The sequence below is a fragment of the Octopus bimaculoides genome, chromosome 5 (assembly GCF_046866305.1).
Source record: "Octopus bimaculoides isolate indiv1 chromosome 5, ASM4686630v1, whole genome shotgun sequence".
Classification (NCBI taxonomy): domain Eukaryota; kingdom Metazoa; phylum Mollusca; class Cephalopoda; order Octopoda; family Octopodidae; genus Octopus; species Octopus bimaculoides.
This window is the reverse complement of record NC_142932.1, coordinates 71394621-71412120: the sequence shown is the minus strand read 5'-3', so window position 1 is coordinate 71412120 and position 17500 is coordinate 71394621. Positions and strand designations below refer to the sequence as shown.

The window sequence follows — 17500 nt, the reverse complement described above, 5'->3', positions numbered from 1 at the left end:
TCTTAAGAAGTAATTTTATAAAATCGATAATATGAGTTTCTATCCCAAGTACAGCAATTTCTATTTTCATAAGGATTCTTGCTCCGTTATATTCTATCTAAATCATGTATGCTGCCTTTACTTTATAGAATGCTTATCTTTATATATCATATTTAATTTATATGCAAAAGAGGTCTGTAGCAAAACAATTTTAACCTGTTTCTGAAGGCTTCCATGGATGCAGTAAGCTCTGAAGAACACAGGAAAGGTATAACATATCAAGCTTAATTGCTTGATATTTTATCGGTGACCTATTTCAAATATTGGTGTAAAATTTTGACACAGGGCGAGAAATTTGGGGGCAGGGGGTTAGTTGATTTCATTGATCCCCAAAATGATGAAAGGTCAGGTCGACCTACGCGGGATTTGTACTTAGAACGAAAAAACAAACGAAATGCCGCGAAGCATTCTGCCGGTGTGCTAACAATTCTGTCAGTTCACTACTTAGCACTATTTCAAATATGTATGTATATATGTATTTGTATAAAATTGGTGTTTTTACGGACCCGTAACTTAGCGGTTCGACGAAGAGACCGATAGAATAATGACTAAGCTTACAAAAATAAGTCATGGGGTTGATTTGTTCGATTAAAAGGCAGTGCTCCAGCATGGCCAGAGTCAAATGACTGAAATAATTAAAAGAATAGATGAATCAATCTAGCTTTTAGCAAAGTATAATTATCTAACATAACCAAAATCTGTTGCAATGCGAAAAATCTCCGGTAGGATTGATGCCGCATATAGGGGTCGAAGAAACAGAAAATAATTAATCATAGAAAATTTCAAGTATTTTCTTCTAAGCCCTCAAATGCATTGTACTCAAAATACTCTGAACCTAAATAGACTGCGGTCTCAGTGTTAGAATAATCTGCGTGTGTTGTGGCAAATAAATTATTAATGCTTATACCATTAAGCAAATATTTATAATTTGGGAACTATCTGGAGATGATGGCTGCTGTCGATTTTTATTATTCTCTTTCTATTATTTCTTTAGTTTTCCTCCATATACATTTTTCCCTACTACTCTGAAATTTCGAGGGAACTTCACTAAACTACGGTTTTCATTAGTTGGTCCGCTTGAACTATAAATAGTTGATTTTCCAATGTTTAAAACTAATATATTATTAGTTTTGTAATTGACGTACTTTTCTAACGTTAATTGAGTGTATAAGTAATGCCGGATTTTGTTGTTAGGGTCATTTCTGCAGATTTTGTATGGAAATTATAGCCAACCCAGGTTTTTGTTACTATGTTTCGTATTCGAGTACACCTAGAAGTGATGTAATAGCACTGCTAAAACTCTAGAACAAATATTGACTTATAAAAGCGTTTAATATACTTTGTAGTATATTATGTAGTATATATTAGAAACACGAATTCCCTCAAGTCATTAATATTTACGTTCCAGCTTCCAGAAATGTGTTTAATATGTAAAATTGGTATATCCAATAATGTTACATCGCTATATATAGTGACTATAAGCAATGTGTTCGTAGATGTCGAATAGTTTGCATGGGTGCAGATGAAGTAGCAAAATCTCCTGAAAAAATTACATCTACACAAATTACTCATTTTTCCTTTTCGATCTTGTAGGATACTATGACCTAGCAAAAGTGAACTTCACTTCATCGATGCCTTCTTTGTTATGGTAGTAGACTAATTAACTGTCTGTTTGCATCAACCTGATCATTTTAATTACATCTGTACCTTTTAATACCTTTTGACCCTGTACCTTTGAATTCGAGCAGGCTTCTATACAGTTTCCGTTTACCCAGCTCATTAACAAATTATGTTAAAAGTTATATGCATGCATATGTATATATGTGTGTTTGCGTCATCATTTCTAGTCAAATTGTCAATGCTTTCTGGATCACATGTAACCAACTCTGTCTGACTGTCCTTCTCTCTCTATATATATATAAATGTGTGTGTGTGCGTGTGTGTGTGTGTGTGTGTGTGTGTGTGTGTGTGTGTGTGTGTGTGTGTGCGTATGTATATATAGGTTTCTCTGTGCGTGTGCATGTGTGCGTGTGTCTATCGGTTTGTCCTCAATACCGCTTGCCAACTGGTATTAGTTTGATTGCATCCATGTAGTGTAGCGGTTCACGGAGAAAAAAACCCGACAGAATAAGAACCAGGCATAAAACAATGTGCTGAGATCTATTTGTTCAACTAAAGCACTTCAATGCAACAGCATGGCTGCAGTCTGGAGATTGAAAGAAGTAAACGGTAAAAGATAGAAATAAATAAAAGATATTTGAACGTCGACTATAATGTTAAAACTGCTTGATTAGTTGCATCAGCTCTGAATGATATGAAGGTAACAGTATCAGATACCGTCATTTTAACTCAGGATCACCAAACATTTTTCAAAGCGGGCTAGATAACTGAAAGAATGACGAGCGCAGGCCGCATAACCATTTTGTTCAATACAATGCAGTGAATACATATACGTTGTCTGATCAATAAATATCCGGACTGTAACAACAGTAACAAAGCTGAAGCAGGCAGAGTAAAGTCGGTTGCCACAAATTGAAATTATAAGAAAAGCTCAACCTTATAGAAATAATAGATATGGATGTGAATTGTGTTCTATGGAAATATATGAAATTTTTAAACTTAGAAATAATCCTAATCTAATCAATAACAGATTAGACCTTAGGGTATCATGTGTACACTGCTCTACTCGCACTTTTAAATTTAAAAAAAAAATAGGCCTTTATTAAGTAACTAAAGTTATCAAATTATAGTACTTTACTTCTATTATGGTCATCTAGGACTATCAATTAGCACATATTTATATTGGTAATTGAACCTTTATAACATATATTCCTGATCTCTCACCTTAACATCTAATCTACTTAAATCAATCATCAGATTCCTGTATTGAATATCCTTGTTATTTCCTAACATCCTTTCTTTTTTCAGTCCCTTAAACCTTAGTAATCACATTATTATAAACTAATATAAATCCGATAATAATTTTTATTTTTTATTCACATTATATAAATAAAGCTTACCTATGTGTCTCCTAAATAGTATCATTATCTTATCTTCAGCTATAATTTTTTTAAGATAATTCAAAATAGTTTTCATGAACCCAATATACTTAATATCCTTAAACTTTACACCCTATCCAGAGCCCCTGAATTCAATACTGACATTATTTCATGATTTTTGTGGAAAATAATTACATCTCATTTTATTTATTTTATTAACATACCTCTTATTGTGAAAATATTGGTTAAAGTATTATTGTTGTCTGTACCACTATACTGTTACTCTATTCAGACTAAAAGAAAAAAGACATATTTGACCCATATACCTAGGGTTGTAATTCCTCAACATTAATTCCTCAACATTTTGATAGTAGTAAAATGACCTGATACTACTCTGACCAGTGAAACCTTTACATTCTAATACATTTTATAGCCTTGTCCATGCATACTGCTTACACCTTCCCTCTCTTTAGAAGTAATTGTCCCGTATGCTATCACCACTAGATAAGAAACAATAAAATCTGAGACAGTTAAAACTTTTGTCTAGAATCAATTACTAGCCTGATAGACTCGGCTATGTCAAGATGGATTTATGTATTCTTCCTCACATTTGGATTTTTATGTATTCTCTCCCCCACTTGGATTTGAAATGTTGCCACGTTTATAATATGTCTTTTCTACAGTAATTTTCTGCATTTTCATGCAGCTGAAGATTGCTCTTCATATTGCATTTAATGTAATGCTCGGATTACTTAAATAAATTGGAGTAGCATGAAACGTGCGTACTGCAATCAACTTTGAAATCCGTGTTGCTTTTTTTTTGATTTTGATCACCTATCCTTTTGGGATACGATATTCGGGTGCCTACGCATAAGTACCATATTCAACCTTGAATCTATATCTAAACAGTATATATATATATCTAAACAGTATATATATATATATATATATATATATATATATATATATATATATATATATTTATATATATATAAATGTACATGTATATGTATATATATTTATATATCTATGTATGCATGTGTATGTGTATATACATATATATATATATATATATATATATATATATATATATATATATATATATATATATATATATATATATATATATATATATATATATATATATATATATATATATATATATATATATATATATATATATATATATATGTATATATATATATATATATATGTATATATATATGTATATACATATATATATATATATATATATATATATATATATATATATATATATATATATATATATATATATATATATATATATATATATATATATATAGATATATATACCGAAGTAAGCACATGAAATGTGGAACAATGTGGAAAAAAGAGTACTCAAATACCAAAGGTAGAGTAATATATATATATATATATATATATATATATATATATATATATATATATATATATATATATATATATATATATATGTTTGTGTGTGTGTGTATACAAATGTTTGCGTATACATTTATACATGTTTACATACATATGTATAACGTTTAAAACAACGTGTGAATGAAATAAGTAGTCAGAAACAGTATGGAAGCCCGTCGGTTGGATTGCAAATGTAATTCAAAAATACAATCTTCTCATGCACTCTGTGACGTTGATTTTGTCTCATAATTACGTTAAATGGACAGAACGTAATGCAGTGAGGTTATTGATTGCACGATCAGTTTATTTAGTGATCAAACAACTGAATTGTTATCATCGAATATCGGAGGTCTATTTCACAACGAGTATGAGGAGGAGGACGACGACGAAGACGACGGCCGCCACCACCAACACCACCACCACCACCACCACCACCACCACCACCATCACCATCACTGCCACCACCACCACCGCCACCACCACAACCACCACCACCACCACCACTACCAACGCCACCACCTCCAGTTTATATCTGTCTATGTATCTGTCTATTTATCTTTCGTTCTCTCTTTCTGTGTACCAATCTGTTTCCCCCCCCCCTCTCTCTCTCTCTCTCTCTCTCTCTCTCTCTCTCTCTCTACACATAACACATACCTATCTGCATATAAATACATACAAGTGTGCGTGTGTGTGTGTTTCTAAGATGAATTGTCTTTAAGCTAGCGACGTGTTTCGGTGAACTTTCAGCAAGACAAATATGTTTTCGTACTTTCAGTGATGCTATTTCTGTGAATTCAATATTGAGCAATAATAGCACCATTCACGCAAATTAATTTTTTTCCGACGCAAACACGACTTAGTATTTGAAAGATTTCCATCATTCTAGTGTCATGTACCCAGAGGAATTAGCTTTGTTGCCATACCAATTAAGGCTTCCAATTCATGCATCATCTCTAAAGAAATTTGGACCGACAGAATGTATGAATAGCGAAGCCATATTTGTGCGTGATTAACTGCGTACGTATTTATGGAAAACTATAGAAGGAAAACGGTTCTTTTTTATGGGCTTCTGTTGATTTAGTACCTGTGGTACCAAAATTCGTCGGGAAGAAATAGCCGCTGAAAACAAAGTCTATTTGAAAATTGTACACTGCTCTGACGGATACACACACGTACCCTCGCACACGTACACATGCATATACTTCAAAATGACACTTATATCGACATGAAGAGCAGCCATTCTTTGACTTGTGACCGCTTTTTCACATTACAATTCATAGGCAAAGCATTTGCAATCGCAAAACTACAGATTTGCACAAAATATTCTATGAATAAAAGACACAGGGAAGGCTTAGCTCCCCTGCTGATGTTTAGATCTTTTCTAAAATCAAATAGTAAGAAGATAACTGTGGACAACTGCTTCAAAAGATCGTGACGTTATACCCAAATGATAAATTATCACTCATAACGAAAATGATTGGTACACTTAATTTTGTGGGTAAAATCATAAGTGACAATCTGGAACAGCTAGACTTTTCCGGATAAGAATTCAACCAGCTAACGCGGACATTAAAGATACAGTTTGTAAGCGTAACAGTTTAAAATTGACAAAACTTTTTATAAGTTCCAACTGTGAATTTTCTTTTATCTACATTTCAGTGATGTAGTTTTTTTTTTTTTTTAGAACCCGGCACCTTTGTGTGTGAAGGTCTTTATTTTTATGTGTGTCTTACATCACCTCTTGAAAATAAGTGTTAGTTTGTTCGCTTTTCCGTAACTGAGCAGTCCATCAAAAAGGCAGAGAGATTAACCACTGACCTTAAAAATAACCTCAGAGATGGATTGGCTCTCAAAACGCTTTCGATGCCCGTACAGTGATGCATGCATACTCCTCCGTATAGAAGACTAAGATTTGATGCTGACAAATGTTTTATCAATGTGAGTAGAAGTGAGCATACTGGCGTACTATAAACGTGTAATCGAATAAGGATCAATATAAGTTAGAAATACCCAGATCTTCCTTCGTTAAAATAAACGAACTAGTCAGTACAGTAATTTTTTCTATACTTCACGTTTGTCCTGAAATATAGTTCATATATTTAGACACTCATACACGAATATGCATAACCCCCCGTAAGTATATGCATTATTAGCTATATGTAGGTGTCTTTATTTACAAGTAACGCAATATATGTAAATATGTATCTGTCATTTGAGTGAGTTATAATATTTAAGAGGATAAAAATAAAAAAAAACACATGTGCACCGTTCCATGAACAGATGTATACATATGCTATTAAGGAGATAATATTTATTGCTCATCTGAACATCAATAGATAAACAAATATTATTTCGTTTCATATATTTAAGGAAGCAAAAAATATGTTTGTGATTATAAATCAAAAACGTTATATCAATTCATACGTAGCGTATAATACATGCATATATCTGTATGTAATACAGGTATTGGAATGTTTGCGCACATACAGAATGGAAAGAGAACGCACCGTGTATAAGTTGCTATATGTGCATATGTGTGTGTGAGCGTGTGTCCCACTAATTAATGAATCATTTGTACTATACTAAAGTTGTAGGCACGAGCAAACACACACACACACACACCCACACACGCGCACGCACACACTCATCACCCACATAGACGCACACACACATCATTAGTCATGTATATATGCATATTCTACAAGAGCAGGCGTGACTGTGTGGTAAGAAGCTTGCTTCACAACCACATGGTAACGGGTTCAAACTCACTGAGTGGCAACTTGGGCGAGTGTCTTCTACTATAGCTGACCAAAGCCTTCTTAGTGGATTTGGTAGACGGAAACTGAAACTGAAACTGAAATAAACGCATATACATGTATGTATGTATTTGTGTGTGTGTTTGTCCCTCCACCATCGCTTGACAGCCGATGTTTGTGTGTTTCCGTTCACGTAACTTAGGGGTTCGGCATAAGTGACCGAAAGAATAAGTACTAGGCTTACAAAAAATATGTCCTGGGGTCGATTATTTTGAACTATATGCGGTGCTCCAGCGTGGCCACAGTGACATGGCTGAAAAGTGTAAAAGAATAAAAGGATACAAAGAAACATATTTCTCTCTGTATGTGTGCGTATACATATATGTATATATGTATATAATCATGTATATATGCATGCGTGTCTATATATATATATATATATATATATATACGTACATGTATGTACACACACAAATACATACATATGTGTTTATGTATATATATATATATGTTTTTGATAAATACCTAAAACTTACATATGTTGGTCATTTAGACATATATAACCCAAGATATATGTATCGTTCTTAGATAAATAAATAGATGTGATTCAATATAATAAAATAGGTGGACAACTTGACAAGTATTGCTTGATCAATATAACTCAGAAATTCAATATTTACGGTATTTCTTTTCTTCGCGTAGATAGAAAGGTTGGACAAAATAATGGAAACACCTTAACATTTCAAGTAAATTTATTTTATTATGGGGTAGGACCGCCTTTGGTAGTAATTACAGCTTGAATTCTACGAGGTATGGACTTGTTCAAAGTTTGAATTGTTTCCTAAGGATTTTTTGTCTTATTCTTCATCTAAAACAGTCTCCAGTTCTTGTAGTTATTATGGTGTGGAATATCGACTCCTTACTTGTTTTTCTAATGAAATGACATTTTTCTAATGTCATTTTAATGAATTTTCATTGCTCTTTTCTCATGATAACTGAAAAGAAACAGCGATGTTAGCAAAACATATTAAGCAACACTAATAATAAATCAAAAGTCATAAAAATAAACAAGCTTTAGGCCGTTTTATAGATATTTCAAAATTATGATGCTATGATGCTAGGTGTTTCCACTATTTTGTCCAACACTTGTATATGCACGCCAATACACTCGAATATTATTAAGTTGGGAACTCATTAGTAGAGAGTGATTTTACGTAGATCGATATGGCATATATGACCATGAATATAAATACATTTCCCGGGACATATGTAGTTAAACATATTTCTTTCTATAATCTTAGGCAAAACGGTGTGTTTACATCAGCAAATTGAGTATCAGATATAGTTTAATGAAATTGCAAACGCACACACACACATACACACACACACACACATACACACACACACACACACACACACACACACACTCACACATACATATGCTTTCTCTTCTATCAGTCATTTGACTGTGACCATGTTGTACACCAACTTAAAGTATTATAGTTGACAAAATCGACCCCAGGACTTATTCCTTGAAAACTAATACTTATTTTATCAAGAAATGTGTACTATACAAAACTAGTTTTAAAATGTGAATTTATAACACATAAATTCTATGAAATATTGGACTAAAAGTTAAAATCGGTTACGTTTAAGAAACGAAAGTGGGAGAAAGACTACGCGCGTTTCATGGCCACATAACAGTGGGAAATATCTGGTCAACCTACAATGAATTGAACAAGATAGATACCACATGGTGGTTCTTCTCCCTGGCCAAGGACATCTCGAAATTATCCATCATATTTCCCGACTGGTAAGTCCTCCGCTCTCGTCGGCGCCCAAAGTCTCCCCGAGAACGTCGTCGCACTGTCCCACCACAAATCCCGTACAAATTTTAAAGCGGAACATCCACCATCCAATTGTCCGACTGGTAGAGGGTTGTGAGCGCCTAAGGACATTCTATGCCTTACAAAACACTGGCACTCATGGCATCTGATCTTAACTAATTGAAAGTGTTATCATGTCCTTTTTTGTCTTGGCATAAAAGATGGGCTACAGCATGTCTCTTGGTGGCTGATGATATATGCATCTCTGATTATGAGCAGGAGTAGTGGAGGAGCATCATAGCTATGTGTTGAGAGGAATTTTGGGGGGGTTTTAATATTTCACATTTGGAAACATAGGTGTTTCATCATCCTTAATAAAAACCTTAATGAGAGAAGCTTTGAGTAGGATGGGCTACTCAAAATATAGGCGGGGTTGGAGGATGTAGCCCTTCTGATACAGGATGACCTCTAGGGATAATCGGGGAACCCCACAGCCAGAGATTTCCCTGAACACCAAGAGCGAATGACCTCTCCAATAATAATAATAATAATAATAATAATAATAATAATAATAATAATAATAATAATAATAATAATGCCCGGATGCAGTACCAGGCAGTGGCTCTCATCGCTTCTGATCTTTATTGATTGGAAGTGTTATCATGTACGTTGTTTTGTCTTGGTATAAAAGATGGGCTACACCAAATATTCTGCATAATACCACATATTTGCTTGCCAGTTATTTGACCTTAACCAGTTGAGCATGTCCTTGGTGGCTGACGATATGTGCATCTCTGATCATGAGCAGAAGTAGTGGAGGAGCATCGTAGCCATGTGTTGAGAGGAATTCTTTGGGGTTTGAATATTTCACCTTTGGAAACATAGGTGTTTTGCTCAACATCCTTAAACAAATCTTATTCAGGGACCCTTTGAGTGGGATGGGCTACTCGACCTGAAGAAAATTCTAACTGGGCCACACCTGCGAGGTCATGCGCTGTTTATTTGATATGAGATCACCATGTCGCGCACATATGGTTGTGATGCATGTGCCTGGTGTACCCTTATCAGACGGGTAGTCATGATGGGTATAATGGGCTTCGTATATTTTACCCCAGTGTCACTTTGATGACATATACTTCTCTCTCACTCAATAATATCAATAATAATGATGATAATAATAATACCAATAATAATAATAATGATAATAATAATAATAATAATAATAATAATAATAATAATAATAATAATAATAATAATAATAATAATAATAATAATAATAATACTAATAATTCAAGAATTAGACGAACTAGAAACACCTGCAGAAAAAAGCTAAGCGCTTGAAAACCCGTGCTAAAATTGTTGCCTTAGCTATTATGACTGAAAAATGGCATGGAAAACCTCTCAATGGCAAATACCCAAAGAGAGCGAATAATGCAGATATTGACAAAGCCCTTACCCGCCAATGGTTAATGGCCTCTGGCTTGAAATCAGAAACAGAGGGGTTTATCATAGCAGCCCAAGATCAATGCCTACCTACAAAGAACTACTAGGCCAACATATTAAAGAACGGCAGCTCCCCATTATGTCGTATATGCCAACAACAAAATGAGACCATCGATCATGTTGTCTCCATGTGCAGTCTGCTTGCGCCTACAGAGTATCTCAACAGGCATGATAGAGCTGCGCAATATATTCACTGGGTAATATGCAAAAACCTGGACTTGCCCCATGATAAAAACTGGTGGGAACACAAACCACCCCCAGTACTTGAAAATGATCACATTGCACTCCTCTGGAACTTCACCATTCAAACTGACAGAAAGATAGACGCAAATAGGCCAGACATCATACTGAAATACTTCAGACAAAAATCATGCCTCCTCATTGATATGACTGTCCCAATTGATACAAACGTATCTGTCAAGACCTACCAAAAACTGAGCAAATATAAAGATCTTGAAATAGAAATTAGCAACATGTGGAATCTGAAGACTAAAACAATACCTATTGTCATAGGTGCCCTGGGAATGACAGCGAAACGGGCTGATTACTACCTAGATCAGATTCCAGGAAACCCCCAAATGGCTGAAGTTCAAAAGATAGTGGTCATGGGAACTGCCCATATCCTACGTAAAATACTGTCTATGTGATCTCAAATTTTAAAGCAAACACATAATTTTCTTATGATTTCTTAAACATTCACTTGAACAAAACTGTACAAATCCAAATATATGGTACCCTAGGCATAACACCTACATGAACTTCTAACTTGTTGTCTCTTGAGGTCTCTGGGTGAGACTTGGATCCAACTTGTACAAATGCAAAACAAAAGTCAAACATAAAATAATAATAATAGTAATATTAATAATAATACCACTCCTGTTCTGCCTGGCACTCACACCTTTAACTGAATTGCTAAATAGAACTGGATGCGGTTACAAATGCTACGGAAAACAGTCAGCCACCTTTTATATATGGATGACCTAAAATTATATGCTAAAAATGAAAATGAGCTAGAAACACTACTACAGACAGTACACGGCTTTACCAAGGAAATAGATATGAAATTCGGATTAGAAAAATGTGCCAAACCAACCCTGAAAAGAGGAAAATTAGTTAAAAGTAGCAATATGACACTAGATAAAGCCAATGAATTTAGAGAACTAGTCGAAAGCCAACCATATAAATATTTAGGAGTCAATGAACTAGATAGGATACGACATACACAAATGAAAGAAAAAATAAAGAAAGAGTACTGTAGACGAGTTAGATCAATACTAAAAACAGAGCTCAATGCTAAAAACAAGATAATGGGTATCAACACTTTAGCTGTCCCAGTTATAAGCTACAGCTACAACATCCTTAACTGGACACTAAACGAACTATCTAAAATATACAGGAAAACAAGAAAAATAATGACAGGATATAGGATGCACCACCCAAAATCTGACATAGAAAGGCTATATATACAACGCACAGAAGGTGGCAGGGGTCTTATACAGCTGGAAAACTATTATAAAATAACCACCATAGGACTGCAAACATACCTACTCCAGAAGCAAGGAAAATTAATACAAATAGCCACAAAACACGAGCAAAACAAAAAACTGTTTTCAGTATTTAAGGAAGCTGACAAATACAAACAAGAAATCAATCTACCTAACAAATACGAAGAAGAAGAAGAAGAAGAAGAAGAAGAAGAAGAAGAAGAAGAAGAAGAAGAAGAAGAAGAAGAAGAAGAAGAAGAAGAAGAAGAAGAAGAAGAAGAAGAAAAGAAGAAGAAAAAGAAGAAGAAGAAGAAGAAGAAGAAGAAGAAGAAGAAAAGCTATAAAGCAAATGAAATTCAAACTAAAATTAGAACAGCAACGGACATTGATAAAACGATGGCAAGAAAAGCCCCTACATGGTAAATACTGGGCTAAACTAAATGCAAAACAAATAGACAGAGAAAAATCCCAGCAATGGTTGAGAAGCTCAGGACTCAAAGCAGAGACTGAAGGATTTTTAATTGCTGTACAAGACCAAAGCCTCCCCACCAGAAATTACCAAAAACATAATGAAAAGAAACATAACAAGTAACTGTAGAATATGTGGAGATGGACAAGAAACAATAAATCATATTATCTCGGGCTGCCCAGTCCTGGCTAAGAAGGAATATATTCACAGACACGACAGAACTAGGACCTATATACACTGGAAGCTATACCAACACTATGAAATAACAACAGAAAAAAGATGGTATAAACACACGCCAGAAAAGGTCACAGAAAACGAGAAAGCAACCATACTCTGGGATATGCCAATACACACAGATACAGAAATTAAGGCAAATAGATCAGATATAGTTGTCAAAGATCATGAAGAAAAAAATACTTTCTAATTGATGTATCAATACCAGCAGATGACAACGTCTCTCTAAAAGAAATGGAAACACTTTCAAAATACAAAGACCTGGAAATAGAGGTTACTCGAATGTGGAATCTAAAAACAGAAACAATTCCTATTATAGTAGGTGCCTTAGGTATAATAAAAAAAAATATTCAGACAAATACATAACAAAAACACCAGGACTTACAAATATATATAACATACAGAAAATTGCACTACTGGGCACAGCACACATCCTACGCAAAACACTTTCAATACAGTAACCATAAGAGCACCACAGCGAACCACAGCACATACCCAAGGCGCACAGAGCTGCGCTCGGTAGTGAAGTGGAAGCACGTTATAAAAATAAAACTACTGAACAATAATAAAAATAATAATAATAATAATAATAATAATAATAATAATAATAATAATAATAATAATAATAATAATAATAATAATAATAATAATAATAATAATAATGGTAATATATTCTAGCGTCTGGAATTAGCGCCTTTGATCACAGGTGATGTTAATCAAGATTTGTAATGGGCTAAATACCAACAACTATATTTTGGTAGTCGCAACATCTACAAGCTCATGAGTCATTGCCGTATTCGGTAACAATTACATCTACGTTGATTAGACCGATGATTATTATGTCTCTACTTTATGATCATTTCAAGGTTCATGAGAATTTAAAAGACCAAAGAACAGTATATCAAATTTTATTGAAGATTCGATATTGATAAACTGTCTAACTGTCTGCGATGTGTTATTAATACAATTATGACTAGCCAAACTATTAACCTCATCTCTAGAGATGAAACATTTTTATTAAATTTTATATCTACACTTCATTGTGAACGATTTGATCTTCGACCTTCACGAAATTTCTTATTTTCTAACTACATTGTATGTCAGATTTTAAAGCCAACAAAATAGAGTGAAGACGGATTTATGAAGATGTCTCATCATTAAAAATAAAATTATTAGTTGAAACAAATATAATTGAACAATAGTACATCCTGGTGATGGATCAATAAAGTGAAGAATCTAAAATACAGGCAGTTTGAAATATATTTCAACCTGTTTGGTGACTTTCTTGCAGTCCAGGCCTTCACCCAGTTTTAAAGCCTCAAAACAAAGATATTCGACCAAAGTAACAACGACTGTATTGGCGCTACCTGACATACCTATAAACAGATCACTCCCTCAATGTTCTGGTTAATTTTGTTTTTTCACTCGGCTTCAGATTTCACCTCTATTATTTTCAATCTATCTGTAACATCTTGGATATTTTCGACCTCACAATACCACAAAATACCTCTTTTGCAACTCTACCGCCTCTCTTTCCTAAACCGATTACATCTTATCTCACTCTGTTCGCATCATGTGAACTGACCCCTAATCACACTATCTCCAATTCTGTTGCTTCTCTTACGTAGATTTTAATGTGAAGGCTATTATCATAGAATGCTTGCCATCACCCAACCACATGCCGAAGTGTATATAAATGTATATGCGTATATACATTCATATAAAAGTATGTTTACATACACACACACCCACACACACACACACACACACACACACACACACACACACACACACACACACACACACAACACACACACATATATATATGTATTTATATGAGGGGAAGTCAAAAATTATCTGCACTTCCACCATAATATATCTTTATTATTGTCATACTGCCTTCTGCGCATGCGTGTTTATAGTTGGTTTTATTGTGGCCACGTTATCAAAGTTTGAGCCTGATCGCGTCATTTTACTTTTGGCTTTACAGTGCAAACGTAGCCGTTCCACTAGCAATGTGCACCCAAGAAAAACAAAGAGCAGTGATCCACTTTCTCTAGAAAAGGTGTGTACGATGAATAGTGCAAAATACAGTGCTTTGCTGGCCAACAAACTGAAGCAAGCAATTCCCGCCAAACGCCGAAGCCTATCGTCGAAGAGAGTTTTGTTGTTGCATGACAATGCACACTTGCACACAGCCGCCTAGACCGTTGAAAGCATTAACCAATTAATTAAGTTTGTGTTTTCTTTTTGTTTACGTTAGTAATTACTATCAACATTATCAGAGTGCTGGAACACCCTACCAACAGCCCACATCTCACCCCTTCCGACTATTATATCTCTGGACTGCTCAAAGATGGTTTACGATGTCGTTGATTTCTTACGGATGAAGGTGTGAAGAAAGCGGTGCATAAATGATTGCACGACCAACCGAAAATCTTCTTGGAGGGAATACGCAAATCTGTTCCCTGCTGGACCAATGGATCAAGTGCATTGAAAGGGAATGAAATTATGTAGGAAAATGATGTACTTGCTTATCCCTTGCTTTTCTGTAAAGACATTGAAAAACAAGAGTGTGTATAATTTTGGACTCTCCCTCATATATATATGCATGTATGAATCTTGTATATGTGTATATTTAATATAGTCATATATAATGTCTCTCTCACTCAGTCTTTCTCTCTCTCTTTCTGAATATGCTTATATAAATGTGTGTGATTGTGTCATTCTGTGGGTATATGTGTTTTTGTATGTGGGTGCGTGTGCCTGAGTGCGTGTGTGTGTGCGTGTTTTTTTACATAGTTAAATGCATATGCATATCGATATGCCCTTTCTCTTGGTACATGCGTCGGTTTATGACTGCCCGAGATGAATATATGCGTGCTGCAAAGATCAGTCATGCAAGTACACACAACTTGTGTATATCCGTATTCACGCTTCAGAAAACAAAGTGTGATTTCACAATGTAGTGGCTTAACATTCTATTGCATTCACAACACCAGTTAGTGATGTATTCTACAACACTAAAATTCAAACCCTCTTCTTATAAGCCACTTCGATGATAATCTTGATTTCTTCTTAGTTTTTGATTTAATTAAATATTTAATACTATCGCGAAACGTAAAAAGATCATTCATTCAATCTTGACAGTCAAACTCTCCGGAAACCGACTGTTCTAATAAAAGCCACATACACTCACATATCCTGGGGGGGGGGGGGGGTTGCAGAAGCTTTAAAATAGCAATATATAATTTCGGATGAACAAGACATTCAATGTCAAAAAATAGACACTACTTCTACTACCCTTACTCTTTGTTGCTGCTGTAATGTGTATTATGATTGGAACCATAGCAGTGCTGATGTTTTTAATGTAGGGGAATAGTTAAGCATATTCAGGATCGTGTCGTCGATTAGAGGGAACAAGAGAGGATTAGTTGTGAGGATAGACAAACCAACATACGCAGGAATTGAACGCCGAATGTAAATCCAGCAACCTAGGTATAGTGGCAAACTTTTGTCTGGCATTCTACCCACTTTTACTATCCATTACTCATCTATAATAATTTTCCTAAAATATATTTCATCTTGTTTGGTGTTAAATAATAACTCATATTTAACAATGGTTTAAAGTGTTGGTATCAGGCCAGCAATTTGTGAGGAAGGAGGCAATTCAATTACATCAACTTCAGTATTTGACAGTATTTGACTGGTAGTTATGTGAACTCAGAAGGTAAAGAGCCAGAAGAATTGTCACCGACCATTTTGTCCGCTGCAATAACGATTCTGCCTGGTCACCGCTTTTATTTGATACTTCGTAATAAACGTTTATCACACTGAATACAAAGACGAAGCATGGTCTAATGGTTAAGAAATTCATTTTCCAGTCATGAAGTTTCAGGTTCAATCTCATAGCCTGGTATCTTGTATGAATGACATTTTCTCTGTTAGACTCATACCTTGTACATGAAATTAGGTTGGCAGAATCTATTTAAAAGCTCGTACTATTGTTTGCATGCATAATTCAAATGGTACAACCTTGCCATACACTATGTGATTCTGCCTGGGAATGACTTTAAGGGTGTACACATTTCTGTGGATGTCTCAGTTTCAGTGATGTTAATTGAAGAATAAGCAATTCAGTCGATCGAGAGGAAATTCACCACTAACACCACAACAAAAACGCACATTTGCGGGGACAGGAGAGGTCTAAATCTCATCTCACAAAAAAACATGATGTGTCGATGTAATAATTTAGTTGTAACATTCTACCATTGGACTTTTTACAATTCTGGTACAATTAGTCGAATTAAGTAAATAAAGGAATGAGAGGTATTTATTTCAATGGCGTCAAAGTAATTACATTGACGATAATACAAGGCAGCGCACTGGCAGACATTTAGCACGCCGGGCGAAATGCTTAGCGGTATTTCGTCTGTCTTTACGTTCCGAATTGAAATTCCGCCGAGGTCAACTGTGTCTGTCATCCTTTCGGGGTCGATAACTTAAGTACAAGTTGCGTACTGGGGTCGATCTAATCGACTGGCCCCTCCTCAAAATTTTTGGATCTTTGTGCGTAGAGTAGAAAAGTACATTGACAATTATCTCAGGAGGATCTATACAAATATAAACGCTCATAGGTGAAAATGGGGGAGGAAAGTGTTCCAAATTAGAACGCCGCAAAATGGAATCAAGCTGAAAAGTATTTTACCCAATGTCTCAGCATTTCTGCCTATCTATAATTTTGTAATATGAATATCTTAATATTGATACT

The 17500-nt window shown here is 34.7% G+C and overlaps 1 protein-coding gene across 1 annotated transcript in view; it reads left to right on the top strand.

Moving 5' to 3' along the window:
- LOC106868231 (dopamine receptor D2) overlaps positions 1 to 17500 on the top strand; it is a 1508130-nt gene that overhangs the window by 196082 nt on the left and 1294548 nt on the right. The window lies entirely within an intron of this gene.